This window comes from Oryctolagus cuniculus, chromosome 9 (genome assembly GCF_051225735.1).
Source record: "Oryctolagus cuniculus isolate XC-2025 breed Fujian yellow rabbit chromosome 9, ASM5122573v1, whole genome shotgun sequence".
NCBI lineage: Eukaryota > Metazoa > Chordata > Mammalia > Lagomorpha > Leporidae > Oryctolagus > Oryctolagus cuniculus.
The window spans coordinates 25,334,336-25,352,949 of record NC_142875.1 but is presented as its reverse complement, the minus strand read 5'-3'; the positions used below and the strand labels follow the sequence as shown (position 1 = coordinate 25,352,949).

The 18,614-nt window shown below is 36.0% G+C and overlaps 1 long non-coding RNA gene across 10 annotated transcripts in view; it reads right to left on the bottom strand.

Moving 5' to 3' along the window:
- The window catches only part of LOC103349096 (uncharacterized), a 372,847-nt gene that overhangs the window by 109,513 nt on the left and 244,720 nt on the right, over window positions 1-18,614 (bottom strand). The gene's annotated exons all lie outside the window — the stretch shown is intronic.

Here is an 18,614-nt window from a genome sequence, read left to right as displayed (position 1 = left end):
TTCTAGCAAGGATTTGAAAAGGACTCTAAAGATGTACCTATTTCCTTGTACAATGATGTAGCACTAAGCTCATCCTATAAAATAACTGCTTTCACAATTACAAATCTGTGATATATTTGGTAAGGAAAACACAACTGGGAGTATATCCACCCTTTCTTTCTGCCTTAGATCCTATGACATATGACAATTTGGGAAAGTGATATCTGCAACCTCACTGGCAGAAAAAAAAAATATGTCAAGAGTTAACACTGCAGAGATAATGAAAGTTTGCGAAAAAAAGAAAAAAGATTCTGGAGAGAAAAGAGCAAACAGGAAGAGCACTAGCAATCCACATAGAAGTCAACCTAAAGGATTAGCCAAATACACAGCTGTATCTGTACAGAACTGTGATGCATGGAAAAATCGAGAACTCCAGGACTGTGAGCTGAGCAGACATCCTGAAGTTCACATAATCCTGGGAGACAGGGCAATTGCAACCACAAAGTGTTTAGAGATTTCATTAAAATCTCATGGAAACTGCTGAGACTACAAACAGGTAAACATTTGAAAGAAATTAATCTTGCTCCAGACTAAAAATTAGTCTAGTCATGTCTTAATAAACACTAAACAAAACTACCAAAAATAATGCTGAGCAGTCAGCAAATGAATTGCCTTTAAGAAAATATATACATATATGTTTATATACTTGACTTATGAATATATATTTATATAAATTACATACATTTATAATTCTTTCTCAGAAAAATCCAGTATTATAGTCACCTAAGCATATCTGAAGAATTCAAAGAACATATTTGGTTCAGGAAAATAGAATAAGCCATATAAATAATCAGTTTGAGATTACTTGAAAATAGATTTTATAGCAAAGACTAGAGGTAACACATTATCCACTTTCTCATCAATGTGGGGTTTATAATGCATGGCATAAAATCTAAATATTCATACAAAAGAAGCACAGAATATGAAGCATAAAACAGAAAGCAATCAATAAGAAGATATCTAAATATTGAGTTCAGCTGAAACCATCATAGAAGAATTATTATAAATGCATCCAATGATTTGAAGTAACAAATAAGCATAATAGATAACCAGCTGTCATACCTTGATCAGAAAATGAAAAGTACAACAAAGAAACAATTGAAAATTGAAGAAACAAATAATATAGCATTTTGAAGCTGAAAATAAACCATGATATCAGCATAAAAATTAAATTTCAAAATTCAGAAGAAAATATTTGTTTACTATAAGATAGGGCAATGGAAAATAAAAGTGAAGCATCAAAGGGGATAAAAAATAATAGACAGAGCATCATGTTCAGTAATACAATAAATATTAGACATACATGTATGTAAGTGTCATGCCAGGAAGAGAGGTGAAAGCAAAGTGAGATTGAGGTCGACATAATCACAATCCAAATATAATCAATAGACTTGACTAAATCCTGAAATTAAATACTTTCTACCATTTTTATTACCATTGTTATTACTATTACTTATCCTCAGTCAGTAGCAGCTAGCATGTATGGATAGTATACATGGCTCTAAGATATTTACTGTTTTTCCAGATTTGTATTTCATGTTTTAGTGAATTTTTAATTAACAATCAAAATTTATTATACTATTAATGTGAAGCTATTTGCACAAAAATGAGCTACAGACAGGATACTCTTTTAGTGTACATTTAGGGCCATTTTCAATTATAAACACTTAATACAAATGATCCAGTAATTTCACTTCTGTGTACATATCCTAAACAATTGAAGTCAGGATCTTGGAGAGATGTTAGCAACTCTGTGTTCCCTGCAGCTCTATTCATCTTAGCCAAGATATGAAACAAACTAATGTTCATCCAGAAGTGAAGTGGATCAAGAAAACAAGGAATTCTCAGATATGTACTAGAGAATACCATTCAGCTTTTAAAAGTGGAAAAAAATCTGCATTATAATACAATATGGACAGACATTAAGAACATTATGTTAGAAAAACAAGGCAGATGCAGAAAGGTAAATACTGCACAGTTGCACTTTTCTAAACATCTCTGGCCACACAATTTAATTTTTTTTGTTTTTGAATATATTTTCCTGATTAGATTAAAATGCAGACCCTGCAGTATGTTAGTAATAGGAATATGAGAAAATTATTTAATATCTGTAAACCTCAGTTTTCCCTTTTATGAAATAGGGATAATGATATATAAATTATAAGATTATAGGGAGGATTACATGAAGAAATTCATGTGAAACTGCTAAGCACAATATCTGGTATAAAATATCCATGTAAAATTTAAATAAATTTAAATTATTATTTTAACAAAATTTTTATTTAAACAATACGTTAAAATCCATACCTCCAAAGTCTCTAAGAATGATTCAGAGGTTTATTAATCTTTGGCTATTCTTAAATACTTGAGAATATTATATGAATATGTGAAAACCCTCACTTGGCTTTAAATTTGGATGCTTTCAGATAAAGACCAAATACCCACCCACCATACACAAACATTAAAAATAAAATCTTTTGCCTCAAAGTTTTTCTTGAGCATGTGTTTATAAAATCAACAGTAGTTATTCTGGAGGTTATTTTTATTGTTATCTCATTACACTACACAATATTATATTGACAGTATTGATTGACTTTTGCTATGACATATGCAAAACTTCATTTGCTTTATGGAAAAACACCATTCTGGGGAGTCTTAGATTTTTCAAACTTGTTAACAAATGAGGTTACTATACTCTTCCCTCAAACCAGTGTGATTGTCAAGAGTTTTCCATCTCTCAGTTTTTCTCAGTCTAAAATATCTCCTTAATAAGGGTATCCAGTGCAGATATTTACAGCTCACTCCAGAGTCTTTGTGAATCAACATTTTAGAGATAAAACCCCTATTAGATTGGAGTGTAGGCATCTTACAGATTTCTTCACTAGTTCTGCCTTGGTGACACATACACTGATTTAAACGTGGTGGAGATTGATAATATTCATTGTAAAAAGAATTTGCAGAACTGCTCACCATAACTGCAGATATTGACTTTTTGATTCTTTAACCTGTCCTCTTTCATGATTGAAACATATATGGGTTTAGATGTTAGTGCCCGAGGGACACCTCTATATGTCTTATAGCAGCTTGGTAAATCTAATTTCTCCACTGATTAGGGGCATCAAATTCACTAGTGCTACTCTATTAATGAATTTGTGCTTTAAACTTTTCCTCTGAGAATATATAAATAATGCAAACTAACTCAAGAGTAGATTGGTATTAGTAATATAAAAGTACAAATAGTACTGTATAGTCTAAATGATTTAAATCATATTGTTAATGATTCAAATCTTCCTCTACCAAATTATGCTATATAATAGACTTTTGTATGTTTAAATCCATTATCTTTCATAATCAAAAAAAAACATGGAAATGTGACAAATAGTCCCTGTTTATTCCAGTGAAAAATTCTGTTGTGTGCTTTATGTTCTACCAAAAGATAAGATATGTTCAGTAGTTTATTCACACATTATTGTTCATTTTTCTAATTACATATTTTTTTCTATAATTTTTTCATTTTATTTGAGAGGCAGAGATTGAAACAGAGGAAGTCTGAGAGAAATCTCCCATCTACTAGTTCTCTCCCCAAGTACCCACAGAAGTTGGGGCTTGTGAAGGCCAAAGTTGAGAACCAGAAGCTCAAGCAGACATAAAAGCTTCCCATTTATATATATTTATATATATATACAATAAATATAAATATATATCAAATATATATATATGAAAAAGCACGAAGTGGGATCAGAAGTTGAGTAGCTGGGATTCGATTGCATTCTGATGTTAGATGCAGTCATCCCAAGGGGTGATTCAAACAATGTGCCAAACACCCACACAAGCCATATACTTAATTAAGATTTTTTTATGAACTTTCTTTTTTTTAACTTTTATTTAATGAATATAAATTTCCAAAGTATGGCTTATGGATTACAATGGCTTCCCCCCCATAACATCCCTCCCACCCGCAACCCACCTCTTTCCCACTCCCTCTCCCCTTCCATTCACATCAAGATTCATTTTCGATTCTCTTTATATACAGAAGATCAGTTTAGCATACATTAAGTAAAGATTTCAACAGTTTGCTCCCACACAGAAACATAAAGTGAAAAATAATAGATGATTTTTTAAATGATGATGAAATCAGATCAGACCTATTGTCATGTTTAATCCCAGTGAGAGTCAAGTTGGGAATTGATAATTTCTTCTTTTTTTTTTTTTTTTTGTACAGAAGATCAGTTTAGTATACATTAAGTAAAGATTTCAACAGTTTGCACCCCCATAGAAACACAAAGTGAAATATACTGTTTGAGTACTCGTTATAGCATTAAGTCTCAATGTACAGCACATTAAGGACAGAGATCCTACATGAGGAGTAAGTGCACAGTGACTCCTGTTGTTGACTTTACAAATTGACACTCTTGTTTATGGCATTAGTAATCTCCCTATGCACCAGTCATGATTTTCAAAGGCTATGGAAGCCCCTTGAGTTCTCCGACTCTTATCTTGTTTAGACAAGGTCATAGTCAAAGTGGAGGTTCTCTCCTCCCTTCAGAGAAAGGTACCTCCTTCTTTGAAGACCTGTTCTTTCCACTGGGATCTCAGTCACAGAGATCTTTCATTTAGGGGTTTTTGTTGTTGTTGTTGTTTTTTTTTTTTTTTTTTTTTTTTTTTTTTTTTTTTTTTTTTGCCAGAGTGTCTTGGCTTTCCATGCCTGAAATACTCTCATGGGCTTTTCAGCCAGATCCGAATGCCTTTAGGGCTGATTCTGAAGCCAGAGTGCTGTTTAGGACATCTGCCATTCTATGAGTCTGCTGAGTATCTCGCTTCCCATGTTGGATCACTCTCCCCTTTATTTATTCTATCGGTTAGTATTAGCAGGTACTAGACTTGTTTATGTGCTCCCTTTGACTCTTATTCCTTTCATTATGATCAATTGTGAACAGAAATTGATCACTTGGACTAGTGAGATAGCATTGGTACATGCCACCTTGATGGGATTTAATTTCATCTTTCAAATAACCTTGCATCATGTTGTAACAATTGTCATTTTGAATTTGATTTAATAAATCACATTCAACAGTTAGTGTGCACTTAATATTAAATATTTTTCTTCTTTCTCTTCTTGCCTCTCAAATAAATAAATTAAAATGAAAGAGAGGGCTATCTTTTGCTCAGTGATTAATACACTGGCTTGGTACACCTATGCAGCTTATCAGAGAGCTTGGGTTCAAGTCTTGCCTGTGCTCTGTAGGCAAGCTTTGTACAAGTCAAGGCCAATCTTGGCTTGTGGAATTCCTGGGATAAGAAAGTCACATACTCTCATCCTAACGGAGGATGTTAATCAAGAGCATCCTGTTAAAATTATCTGTGCTACCGGAGGCCCTGATAAGTTGCTTACATATGTTGTTATCTTTTGTGCTTCTTTGTGCTTCTTTTTTCTGCAGCTGGTTATGTATAAATACCGCTGGGACTTTAGAATAAATGAGCCTTGATCAGCCTTGTTGTCTTGGCTCCATTCTCTGTGCCCTTGTCCTTCTTTTCATTCCCACTCCCTCCTTCAGGTTCCGTTTGACTGGTGCAGCTGGCCCGCACAGTGCTCCTGATCCAGCTTCCTGCTCCTGCATTCTAGGTGGCAACAGAGGATTTGTCAATGAGTTGTCTACCAGCCACTCATGTGAAAACCTGGGTTTGGTTTTGGGCTCTTGGCCTAGGTATGGTCCAGCCCTAGCTATATGGGTATTTGGAGGAGTGATGCTGCTGATTAGAGTCTCTCTCTCTCTCTCTTTCTCTCTCCACCCTGTCCCCTACTTTCTCGCATCTCAAATAAATAACAGAATATATAACATATATTTGTTTTTCTTCCCTTTTCTGCAAATATTCTTCCAATATAGTTGACTCACTTTCTTATATCTGAACATATTTGGCTTTTTTTCCTTACTTATTGCTAATGATATAAATTTGCCAAAAATCTTGCATGCCATTTTTCTGTAACACAGATGAGTTTTACCTTGATTAGTCTCTAGGTTTCAGCTTAAAATATATTTGGTATTTGAAGCTTTTATCTTTATTCTGGGGTTTACAAAAACAAAGAGTTTTATTATTACCATAAATGGACTTCTGTCAGTCAATATAATTTAATCTTTAACAAAACTTGCTTTATCTTCCATATTTTACCAACTAATACTTAAGCCCAAATCAATAAAGTCAATGAATTATAAATTTATGATTGATAAATTCCGTGCTTTAATATTTCTTCTCTAAGAAGTTTTCTATAAGAAATAACATCAAAGCTAAGAAGACTGGGCAGTTTTATAGTGTTAAGAAGCTGTGTGAGAACGCATTTAAATTTTCTGTTAAGGGCAAGATTAGAGAATATTGCTGGTGATACCATGTTTCACTTCAAAATCAAATTATGTGCCTATTTGTTGATGCATAAGTTAGATAATGGTGGATTTCCCCCATGAATCTCCAGAACTCTCCTTCTCTAGAAACAGCAGCAGGTTCATACACTTACTAACTGAGGTTCTGCAGGAAGCAGACAAAAGCAAAGAAACAAAACAAAATAACTCCCAGGGATTATTACTCTGAATAACACAACCTACCATCAATTCAACTTTATTTCTCTTATCTTTAGAACAAAATAATGGAGGACAATATACAGGAAGGCATGCTTTCCCTAATGATACTTTCCATCATTACAGTGTTGATATCTGAAGCCTGTCCCATGAAAAGATGAAAATGAAAAACTAGCACCCATCGTCTGACACTGTAAGTTTAAATATGCTCATTCAGGAATTGTTATTACTACACTGGGCATCAAGTGAAGGAAAAATCCTGGTAGACTGTGATAATATAAATTGCGATCTTAATGTATGCAGGAAATTGACTTAAAACAGTATACACATTGAGGCAGAAGAGAAGAGTAACAAATCAGTAATAAAATTAGCATGCTTGGAATGAAAAGAGTGAGACTGATGTAATAGATCTTTTTTTAATGTGGGCAGTAGTTAGCAACATATCAACAAACTGAGGGTGTGTGGGAGAACTCACGGAGTGGCTAAGACTTTGAGTAGTCTTGGCAGGAGATGCCACAAGCTCAGGCGGTCCTGGTTACCCGGTGAGAGACACTGCACAGTAATCTGAACTTACACTGAGGACTGCACAGATCCTTTGTGTGGTCCTTGGGACAGAGAAGACGAATATTATACCCACTGGTGCTAGTGCTCAGGCACTGATCGCCATCCAGGTGAAGAGTTCAGCTGAGTGGAATTACTTCCCTTCTGATTAAAAAAATAGAGAAGATTTACCAATCAAACCTGGGTGTGTCACCCTAGGCATGCCCTTCACCCTAAGAACTGAACAGGGCTCTCTGGTCACACCCACCACAAGCCTGTAGATATTCACTGAAAGCAGACATCAACTTATCTACAGAGTCATAGCACAATGATAAAAGCTGCCACAGCTGAGAAGAAGAAGAAGGAGAAGGAGAAGGAGAAGAAAAAGAAACCAACGAGTATCTCCACAAATGTCTAATAACAAAAGCAACAATCCAAGAAACAAGAATAAGGAAGACAACATGACGTTCCCAAAAGAACGCGACTCTTCAATAAAAGATTATAAAGACAATGAGAGAGAAGCAATGCAAGAAATGGAACTCAAGATATTAATAATATTACTTAGAAGTAATCAAAATCAAACTTTTGAAATTCATGCAGGACATGAAAAAATCTCTCTCAAGAAAATGAAATCTTCAGACAGAATGAAAATGAAATGAAGAATTCAATAGAACAAATACAAAATGAGGTTGAGAGCCTTAAAAACAGAATCAGTGAAATACAAGAGAGAATATCAGAAGACAGAGCACAAGAAAGTGTACAGTCAAACCAAAGATAAGAAGAGGAAACTAGAAATCTTAAAAATATTATTGTGAATCTACAGGATACTATTAAAAAAACCAACATTAGGTTCTAGGAGTTCCTGAAGGCACAGAGAGAGAGAAAAAGTTAGAAGACCTTTTTAGTGAAATAGTAGCAAAAAACTTCCCGGGTTTGGAGAAAGAAAGAGGCATCCAAGTACAGGAAGCACACAGAACTCCCAATAGACATGACCAGAAAAGATCTTTGCCATGGCACATTGTAATCAAACTCACCACAGAGAAACATAAAGAAAAGATTCTAAAATGTACAAGAGAGAAACACCAGATTACTTTCAGAGGAACTCCAATTAGACTCACTGCAGACTTCTCATCAGTAACCCCCCAGGCTAGGAGAGAATGATGAGATATAGCCCAAGTACTAAGAGAAAAAAATTGCCAGCCCAGAATATTATACCCTGCAAAAGCTAAGCTTTCATTTGTGAATGAGGGTGAAATAAAGACCTTTCATAGCAAACAGAAATTGAAAGAATTTGTCACCACTTGCCCAGCCCTGCAAAAGATGCTTAAAGATGTGTTACACACAGAAACATGGCCATCAATAAGAAAAAAGATAAAGGAAGAAAATCTCTCATTAAAAGGTCACAGGAAATTCAAACTATATATTAGAAATATCTTTGGAAAGATGTCAGGGCGAAATCACTACTTATTAATAGTCACGTTGAATATAAATGGTCTCAACTCTCCAGTTAAGACACAGACTGGCTGAATGGATTAAAAAATGAAACCCATCTATTTGCTGTTTGTAAGAAACATATCTTTCCAAGAAAGGTGCATGCAGACTGAAAGTGAAAGGTTGGAAAAAGATATTTCATGCCAACAGAAACCAAAAAAGAGCTGGCATAGCCATCTTAATATCAGACAAAATAGAGTTTAACACAAAACTGTTAAAAGAGACAAAGAAGGGCACCAATAACGATTAAGTGATCAATTCAACAGGAAGATGTAACTATAATAAACGTATATGCACCTAATTACAGGGAACCAGGTTATTTAAAAGGGATTTAAATGTGATTTGAAGGGAGACTTAGACTCAATACAGTAGTATTTGATCAAGGAGCTAAAACCAATTTCGGAGCAAGGACAGTCTATTCAACAAATGGTATTGGGAAAACTGGATTTCCACATGCAGAAGTATGAAGCAAGACCCTTAACTTACACCTTATATAAAAATCCATTCAACATGGATTAAAGATCTAAATCTATGACACGACACCATAAAATTATTATGGAACATAGGAGAAACCCTGCAAGACATAGGCACAGGCAAAGACTTCTTGGAAAAGACTGCGGAGGCACAGGTAGTCAAAGCCAAAATTAACAATTGGGATTCTATCATTTTGAGAAGTTTCTGTACTGAAAAAAAAAAAAATTCAGGAAAGTGAAGAGACAACTGATAGAGTGGAAGAAAATATTTGCAAATTATGCAACTGATGAAGGGTTAATAACCAGAATCTACAAAGATAGCAAGAAACTCTACCACAACAAAACAAACAACCCACTTAAAAGGTAGGCCAAGTACCTAAACAGACCTTTTCCAAAAAAGGAAATGCAAATGGCCAACAGACAAATGAAAAAATCTTCAGGATCACTAGCCATCAGAGAAATGCAAATCAAAACCACAATGAGGTTTCACCTCACCCCACTTAGAATGGCTTACATACAGAAATCAACTAACAACAGATGCTGGTGAGGATGTGCAGAAAAAGGCACACTAATATACTGTTGGTGGGAATGCAAACCAATAGAGCCACTATGGAAGGCACTTTGGAGATACCTTAGAAACCTGAATATAGCCCTACCACATGACCTAGCCATCCCACTCCTTGGAATTTATTCAAGGGAAATTAAATTGGCAAATAAAAGAACTATCTCCATGTTTATTGCATCTCCATGTTTATTGCAGCTTAATTCACAATATCTATGACATGGAATCAACGTAAATGCCCTTCAACAGAAGACTGGATAAAGAAATTATGGGATATGTACTCTATAGAAGACTACACATTGGTAAAAAAAATGAAATCCAGTCATTTGCTACAAAATGGAGCAATCTGGAAAACATCATGCTGAGTGAAATAAGCCAGTCCCAAAGGGACAAATATCCTGTTTTCTCCCTGATCTGTGACAGCTAACAGAGCACCAAAAAGGAAACCTGTAGAAAAGAAACTGACACTATGAGAAATAATGACTTGATCAGCCCTTGTCTTGACTGTTGAGGAACAACTTACTATTTTATTATTTTTAGTACTTTCTTTTTCTACTTAATACCATTGGTTGAACTCTTTAATTAACACACAATTATACTTAGGTGTTTAAATCCAACTGAAAACGTGATTTCTGTTAAATATAAGAGTGGGAATAAGAGAGGTAGGAGATGTACAGTTAGGCACACGCTCCCTCAGACTTACCACTAAAAGTAAAGGTAGAAACGTGCCATGGGACTCAACAAGAGTCACTGTGCAATTACTCTCTGTGTATGTTCTCTGTCCTTAATGTATTGTACTATGAAAATTAACAGCAAAAATAGTCTTCAAGCATTAATTTATACCTTTTGCGTCTGTGTGGGTGCAAACTGTTGAAATCTTTTCTTATTATGTACTAAGTTGATCTTCTATATATAGAGAGATAATTCAAAATGAACTTAATGAAGAATGGGATGGGAGAGGGAGTAGGAGATGGTGTGGTTTGAGGATGGGAGGGTGGTTATGTGTGGAAGAACCACTATAATCCAAAAGTTGTACTTTCAAAATTTATATTTATTAAAATATGTTTTCTAAAAAAACTGCCAACCAAAAATATTACATCTGTCAATGCTATAATTTAAAAGTGAAGGAAAAATAATGCACTTTCCAGATATATAAAAACTGAGGAAACTCACCACCACTAGACCAGCTTTGCAAGTATGGTTATATTCTTAGAATTATATCCATGACATACATGAAATCTCTTCTGCTTATATTAATAAAATTTTAAAAAAGTAATTCTGAATGAGTTCTCCATTAGAAGTAACCATGACACTGCCAAATTCACTAACAAAACAGGTACAGTGAGTAACCAATCAACAAAATTACAAGTGCTAGTTCTTATTTATCAATAGTAACCTTGAGTGGAAATGGATGATATTTCCCAGGCAAAATGTTTAGGTTGGCTGAGTGGATACAAAACAAATACTCCACTATTGTCTATCTATAAGAAACTTATTATACAAATAAAGATACATATAGACTGAACTGAAGGGCTGGAAAAAGTTATACCAGGCAAATGGATACATAGAATGAGCAATAGTAGCTATACTCACATCAGATAAAAAAAAAAAAGATCTTAAAAACTGTGCAAAGACATTGGATCAAAATATTAGGTAAAATACTTTTCTCAAACATTCTAACATATGAATACAATTTCACATGATCACTGCTACATTTAGAATTGTACAAATTATTAATTTATTTGAAAAATCTTTTGTAATCTTCACTCTGTGAAGTATGTTTCCAGATTGAGACATATGACTATGGTGGGACAAATCTAAGACTGAAGGGATACAATATGAGGAGGTTCAAAGCTGAAGGAGAAAATATCTTTGCTATTTACTTTGGGAAAATGGATCTCCCAGTGAAAGGAGAGTAAATTAACTACATTAGAACTAGGGAGAGAAGCTAAACAAGAATGAGTTCTCATTTTAAGACAGACCAGCCTAAATCATTGAGAAATCAGAGAGCACAGCTTTAATGATAGACATCCTCTCCTTGAATCAAGGGAAGAGAAGCTTGTACCTTATGTGTCCTGTAGCCATTGTTTGAGAACGTCTGCCTCTACCAGTAGGTTTAGTGTGGCTTTTAAGAGGTGAACCTTTGATCAAGGTACAACGGCCAGTTTTCCAGGCATGGGCTGCTGCGAATTGCTAGCAGCCAAGATTTCCATCAAGTAAGGATGAGTGCTATAGCCCCCATAGCCAAAGTACCTAAAATGTAATGTATAGGAGTGAAATTGACTTTTTCAGATTTGATGATGGTTTACAGCCCTTGTCTCTACTGTTGAGGAACAGTGTTGTTTTTTTTTATTTTCTTCATACTATTTGTTGAGCTCTTTACCCAGTGTTGAATTAATCATATGAGTATAAGGTAAACTGAAAACAGATCTTTGTAAATATTAAGAGTGGAAATAGGAGAGGGAAGAGGAAGAAGGGTGGGAGCATGGGTGGAGGGAGGGTAGGGTGGAAAGTATCATTATATTCTTAAATCTGTGTATTTGAAATACATGAAACTTGAGTACCTTAAATAAAATCTAAAAAACAAAACTGTATTTAATTTAGATAACTTGTAAATGTAAGTATTTTCTCTGTCTCCAGGAAATGTATAATACTCCTTTTATAAGCTAAATAAATCTCTTGTCAGTTTTAAGATCCAGAAATGACTTTTTCAAGGGCCTGAGATAATCATTATGAAATGAAATCTTTGAGGAACATCTTCCAGTCACTGCGGGAATGTAGAAGAGTAACATCCATGGGCACCTTGCTTCAGTTAGCTAACACACAGTTACCAGGCGAGTCTAAGATGCGAGAGGAATCTTTGCTATCAAGTCCTCATTGCTGAGGCCCAGTCAGTCATGGGATATCTTGGGAACATGTGTGTAATGAGCAGTATCTGTTTGATTATATACATAAGGATGATTTCTCTCTATCTTTGCAATTGCTTATCATATTGCCTGTAATTCACATCACTTTCTGACTTACTGCTTATTCAATATAAAGCGTTATCCTTATCAACTATGTTTGTGGAAAGGCTTCCTGGTTTGGAAGAAGAGTTTATTTTTAATCATATTTCCCCAACAACTCAGACTTCTGAATCTGAGCCAGGGACGAGATGGGGAGAGGAGTAAGATCTGCTAGGTGCTCGGAAAACAGGAGGTGGCAGACATTCAAAAGAAAGACAAATGCTCAAATTGAGGGAGGTGTTACAAGAGCGTAAATCTGAAGGCACAGATACAGGGTCAGGAACTGAGAAAGGAGTCAGAGAAATAACAAAAAAGTCCGAAAGCGGTTTGAAGACTGCGGTGCTAGAACATGGGGGCAGGGACTTCACCTATGACCAGAGTGTTAACACTATTGAGACATGTCAGGGCTTTGCTGGCATCATCTACCAAGTGCTTTGGGGGAAAAAAAATGAATACAGTATTTGTTTTGTTTTGTTTTCTTCCTGGATTAAAGACCTTCAATCACCTTCATCTTTGGAGTATTTATGGGGAAGGACTTGATCAAAAATTTTCAACCTGCATTTCCAAATAATACTTAACAGAGCTGGAAGGAAAATAAATAAATAAATCTTTGTACCAAGGTAATTTTATTTTATTCTTTAAAATTAGAAATAAAATTTAAGACAAAAACAACTGGCAAATATGGGCTCTGGGAGAAATAATACACAGGCATATTTATTCTCCCTGACTTGAGGGAAGAAGAAGAGGAAGGCGAGCACTTATGTGGGCTCTGTGAGTGTGCAATTAGTATTGTTCTTGTCATTTCTCCTTTTCTCTAAGGGACGTAAGCCTTAAGTCCCTTTAATTAATGACCCTAAGAGACTTTCACTAAACTAATGTACAAATTGGCACATAATGCGGTAGTTTTGTTGTTGTTTTGTTTTGTTTTGTTTAGAGGAGGGTAGCAGGCTATTATTACCTAGTTTTATGTCACATGAATAGGCTTATGTTCTGGGCTTACATAGAAGGGATTCTCAGTTCTGAGAGAATTTCCTCAAACCATAATATCTCAGTCGGCAAGAAGGTAACGGACTCTAGTCAAACGCTGGGAAATTCAGCGAAGGCAGAATTGAAAAAGCAGGTCAAAGACTACACAGGATTTGTGATCTGCAGAGAGAATTTGTGCTCTGCTCTGCTTTTATGCTCCTTTTAGTATGAGTAGGCATGAGTTCCAGGGATCTGTGTGTGTGTGTGTCTGTGTGTGTGTGTGTGTGTGTCTTTTCTCAGCCAGTAAGAGATTAAGCTATTGTAGTTCTTGTTTATAATAGTATCAGGAACAGCAATTTCCTGAGATTTATAATCAAATGTGTGATAGGAAATGAAATTTAAATAGGGAGACTACATGGTATTCTTTTGTGTGTGTATATTATTTATCTTCCCATAAGTAAAATATTTCAAATTTGCATTCAGGCCAAGCTCATTACAGTTATTTCTATATCTGCCTTGAATACTAAAGATGCAATTTAAATCTCCATTCTTATTACTTACATCTCATGAAATAAAAAATAGTTCAGATTATTCCTAATGACGCTGATTTTCTCATAATATGACTGTTCTGTATGTATGTTCAATTACCTTATTTTGCATAAATATGGTGTAATTACACTTTATTGCTTGTAATTTACACTATAGTTAATCATAGCTGAAAGGCCAAGCTTGCTTCCTACACAGAGCTTTAAAATTGAATGCTTTTCCAAATGAATAAGTGTTCAGTATTAATAATTGCTCTTGAAAGTACTTTTATCTAAAACTGCTTGTATGATTAACTCAGAAATAGTCAGTGTCAGTAAGTGCTATTTTAACAGATAATTTAGTTCCTATAATAGCAAAACATTTGTTTAGTAGAATGTAAAAGATTGGAGAAAGTAACTTCTTGTCAGTAAATATGACTTTTTTAGTTAAATTTCTATTAAGGGATTTTAAAAAAAACTTGCTACGGTTCTCTTTTTAAATATTTGGGCTTTTTAGTTTTATTTTATAATTGATCAATTTTAAAATGTGAGATTAGGTATTAGCAAACAGCTGTTCCCATGAAATAATCAACATAAATAGTGTAGATCATGATCACATTTCAACTGATATAGTTTGTCATTTAACAATTTGTCTATCTTAGATACCATAATGAGGAAAACAATGCTATTTATGATATTCACTGTTATTTTCATTCTGGTGTATGTTAAAAGGACATACCACATTTGATTTTGAAGTTATAATAATGTCTGTTAAAACACCAATTCCCTTTCTTTTTGCAGATAATAAATGCTTTTAGGATAGAAAATAGGCACAGCCTTGAGGGGACAGCCGGGCACTCTCATTTTGCCTTTTCTTTCCTGCAGAGACTCGAGAAAGCAATGGGCTCTCCAGACAATAATAGCACCATTGTCAAGTGTGCATGCTATGTGTAGTGCTACCTCTTCATCGCCTGTTAAGGTAAATGACAGCCACACTGATTTTTCACAAAAAGTTTATTTAATATGGGAAATTGGTTACACACCAAAATGAACTGAAAGATAAGAAAGGAACACAGGATAGCTGGTAACACTAGGGCTGGGTTGCAGTGGCTGCCGTTACTAGAAACTGTACAAGACTTGGAAATTCAAAATCCTCTTGCTTGCTGTTTTAAAATACATAAATATTTGTTATCAACCATAGTTACCATACTGTGCTGTAATACCCCAAGTAAACATAATTATTGTCAATTTAAAAACAAATAGTCTAAATGTGATCAACTATTGCTCCCAAATTAAATATATATGTGTCACAATACAATTATTACAAAGAGATGCAATATTTGTCTGATTTGCCACTTGTGCCAGCCTCTCTGAAGACTAATTCCAAGGGACCTATTTTCAGTTACTTGACAGGTTACAGACATTAATCCTCACTCTATCTAGGCTGAGTCCTCAAGTGTCAGAGGAGTGGAATCAGAAAGTCTTAATAAGTCAAAATGTACCCTCTCTTTTGTTTCCCTCTTTTCACACTTGGTTTTAGTCCTGATAGTCTCACTTTTGTAGTTTGGCTCTCAACAGCATAAGAACTTTCCCATAAGATATGGGAATCAGCCAGAGCTTCTTCCTAATGTTCCAATGATGCACTGATCGATGAGAAAGAATCCTGATCCATCTGAACTTGATTACATTGTCCAACAGCACCCCATTGATGTGCATACCAAAGGAGGCATAAATACTGGATATAATCCGATGTCCCTTTTTTAAAAAAAAGGTTTATTTATTTTATTTATTTATTTGAAAGGAAGCGCTTCAAAGAGGCAGAGGCAGAGAGAAGTCTTCCATACGCTAGTTCACTCCCAAGATGGCTGCAAGGACTGGAGCCCCACCAATCCGAAGCCAGGAGACAGGAGCTTCTTCTGGGTCTCCCACATGGTTGCAGGGTTCTACTGCTTTCCCAGACCACAGCAGAGAGCTGGACTGGAAGTGAAGCAGCTGAGACTTGAACCGGTGCGCCTATGGGTTGCTGTCACTGCAGGCTGATCCCCAGATGCCTCCTTGATTCAAACGTGAGTCATACTCTTTGTACCTCTAGGACATGGGTTCTATAGGTGACAAGCTTTCACCTGCCTCCTCCTTGAAGCTGAAATAGCCTAGCCTCTAAAACAAATGGTATAATAGTTCATATGGCAATGAATGCAGCTGTCACGAGTGACTGCTCTTCTTCATTGCCTCTGCTGCCAGCACAACCTTCCTGGGATGTCAGGAACATAAGCTTTCCTAGCTAAGTGCAAATAATTAGAAAGCCCAGTATGTTGTTCCCAATTTACCATATGTTGTACACAAATTTTCTGACCAGACCTTTAAGCCTTTAATGCTGAGCAGACCAGCATCCCCTCCTGGTCCAGGTAGTATTAACAATGGACGCTTTAAGCTCTCCAGGAAGGAGATTCTTTATATGTCCAAGTATCACGCTGTACTACTTTTGATTTAATAACTCAGCTCAAATTGAGCTCTCAATGCACTATCTGCAGGAGCAGTCCATATCTCCAATGCATCAATATCAGCCTCAGTGGGAAAGATTTATGATGATATTTTGTTATCTTCTAAATTTTTCTGTGTCTCCTTTGTCTCTTCAAGCAGACCTTGAAGGTCCCATTAAAGTCCATGACTATGTTGTTAGAATGAGAACACTATTCCTAATAAGGGATAGCCAACTTGGAAGCAGTAAAGAAAATCCTTTGAACAAACAGCTATTCTTTCCCTTCCTCTTCCAAATGGCCTGGCACAGAGCTGCTTAGCTGACCTGACTCTCAGAATAACAGCCAGACTTCTGCTTGATACCAACAAGATTGAGAGGAGTCTCTTAAGCTGGGCTGTGGATTTGTTTCCTAGACCTGAGACTTGTTGTCATGTCCTTTATATGGAAAAAATAAAGAGTAATTTATCTTATTTGGGCTAGTCTACACACATTACAAGCTGGGTCAATGCAGGATAACCTGTACTAGAACACTCTTTTCTTTTCTTTTTTTTTTTCTTTTTCTTTTTCTTTTTTTTGACAGGCAGAGTGGACAGTGAGAGAGAGACAGAGAGAAAGGTCTTCCTTTGCCGTTGGTTCACCCCGCAATGACCGCTGGGGCTGGCGCACCATGCTGATCCGAAGCCAGGAGCCAGGTGCTTCTCCTGGTCTCCCATGCGGGTGCAGGGCCCAAGGACCTGGGCCATCCTCCACTGCCTTCCCGAGCCATAGCAGAGAGCTGGACTGGCAGAGGAGCAACCGGGACAGAATCCGGAGCCCCGATCGGGACTAGAACCCGGTGTGCCAGCGCCACAGGTGGAGGATTAGCCCAGTGAGCCGCGGTACTGGCTGAGCACTTTTTTCAATAAGTCTCCTGGCCCAACCACACCTTTAAATGGAAAAACAGTGCTTGCTCAAAGGATCTTGCGTGCTCTGCTTCAATTGTGCATCTCCAATGTTACCAATAAGTCTTCTAACATTTTTTTCATTAATGGCATTGGCCATTGTGCACCCTGGATAAAAAAATACAAAATCTCTGTGCTTGTGAATAAGGCCTTGGCAATATGTTTTTTTTTTTTTTTTATTTGGATCATGACTACACTGAATATTAACTTAGAATTTTATATCCCAAATAACCTAGTAATGTTCTTATATATAATATTTATGAAAGATATTTTGGGATAAAAATTCTAAATTCATATTAGCTGTTTATTTAAATTCTCAAAAATTAGACCCTGCCTCTGCAGCTTGATTATATTCATTATCAAGATATAATTTACATATTTAGAATTTCTTTGAAGCTCCTACAACAATATTTAAAATGTATTCATTTAATATTAATTATTTGAAAGTCAGAGAGAGCGAACTTCCATTTGCTGGTTCAATACCTCCAAATGCCTACCACAACCAGGGCTGGACCAGGTGAAGCCAAGAATTCAGATCTCGGTCCATGTCTTCCACAGAGGTGGCAGGGCACAAGTACCTGAGTGATCATCTGCTGTGTTCCAAGGCTACCTCAAATTTTAATATACTAAATGACAAATGCAGGTTAATGGATTTACTTGTGCTTTGGACATATTCATTATATTAATAGATGTTTTACTATTCTGAGTCATGTGTTTACATAGAAATAAATAAAATTACCAGGCTTGTGCTGTGGCATAGTAGGTAAAGCTGCCACCTGCACTGCTGGTTTTCCAGATGTGTACTGGTTCAAGTCCCAGCTGCTCCACTTCCAATCCAGCTCTCTGCTATAGCCAGGGTAAGCAGTGGAAGATGACCAAAGTCCTTGGGCCTCTACACCTGCGTGGGAGACCCGGAAGAAGCGCCTGGCTCCTGGTTTCAGATAGGCACAGCTCAGGCCATTGTGGCCATCTGGTGAGTGAACCAGCAGATCGAAGATCTCTCTATCTCTCTCTTTTTATTTGAC